Source organism: Arachis duranensis, chromosome 6, assembly GCF_000817695.3.
Source record: "Arachis duranensis cultivar V14167 chromosome 6, aradu.V14167.gnm2.J7QH, whole genome shotgun sequence".
Lineage (NCBI taxonomy): Eukaryota > Viridiplantae > Streptophyta > Magnoliopsida > Fabales > Fabaceae > Arachis > Arachis duranensis.
The window spans coordinates 62,595,251-62,596,618 of record NC_029777.3 but is presented as its reverse complement, the minus strand read 5'-3'; positions in this window follow the sequence as shown (position 1 = coordinate 62,596,618).

Below are 1,368 nucleotides of genomic sequence, written 5' to 3'. Positions count from 1 at the left end.
GAAACTTAAAGTGCAAGAAATGTAAATTGCAGAAACTTAAAGTGCAGGAAATGTAAATGGCTTGAATGTAAAAGGGATTTGAGGACTGGGATTGCAGAATCTAAACAAAGAGAAAGTAAATTGCAACAGTTAATAAAGGAGAAGATGAATTGGAATAAACTGAAATTCAACAGAAAATGAAATTAAAGTGCACTAGGTTCACAGAAGAACCAAAAGTAAATTGTGGTCTCAGGTCTCAAGAGACTAGGTAGCAGAGCCTAGATCTCTATTTGCCTTCCCAGATCCAAGTTCACAAGCAATTGACAAGAAATTGAAGAGGAAGCAGTAAAGAGAATGTAAATTGATTCAATTATGCAGAAAGAAAACTAAAGAGTTCTTGAGTGGAGATTGAGACAGAATTTCCTCAATTCTTAACACCCAAGAATCAAAACAAAGAAATTAAAAAGACCCAAGCAAGAACGAGGAAGAAGAGAGACCAATTCTCCTCCCTAATTCTCTAAAATCTCAGTGAAGACACCAAGAGAAGTTCCAAAGTGCAAAACTAAAATTCAAAGCTCAAAGAAAGTGCAAAATTCAAAAGCAAAAGCTAAAGGTAAGTCCAAAAGGTCCTAATTACATCAAACTAGCTCCTATTTATACACTTTCTATTCTTGGATTTTGGGATTTGGATGGGCTTTTGATTTGGTGAAGAGATGAATTAAAATGGGGATTTAATTTGAATTTTCGGCCCATGAGAAGTTGCTCCCAGGAGGCTGCCCTACCCTTGTGGAGGGCAGGGCAGGATTTGGTGCATGTTGGTGCTTGCTTGGTGCGGCTTGGTGCGGCTTGGTGCAGTCTTGGTGCGCAAAATGCTACCCTGCCCTTGCGGAGGGCAGGGCAGGAAAAATTAGTGCGCCAGATTCAGGCTGTGGTGCGTGTTGGTGCTGCCAGAAACGTGCCTTGGTGCGCCAGACTTGTTTCTTGGTGCGCCAGAATCATGCCAACAAAATGCTGCGAGGGCAGGGCAATGTGCGTCATGGTGCGTTTGAAATATTTTGCGTGCCAAGTCTTGGACATCATCAAGGTAGCGCTCAAGTGGTGCAGCTTCCTTGCTTTCTTTGTGAAGGATCCGTGTTTGAGACTGGCTGGGAGCATTTTGGCCAATTTTTGGCTTATTTTCCTTTGTGAGTAGCGCTCCCCCACTCCCCCTTGCTCATGAGTTCGAACCTTGTGGCAAGCATTGGTAGGCAGAATTTCTTTGGAAGCTTGTTTCATTATGTTGCCCTCCTGGAGGGCAGTGTGCCCTTGTGGAGGGCAATGCTTGCCTCTCCTCATGTTGTGCGCCACACTTCTTCTCTCTTTGACCACACTTTCTTTTCCTTGTGCCAC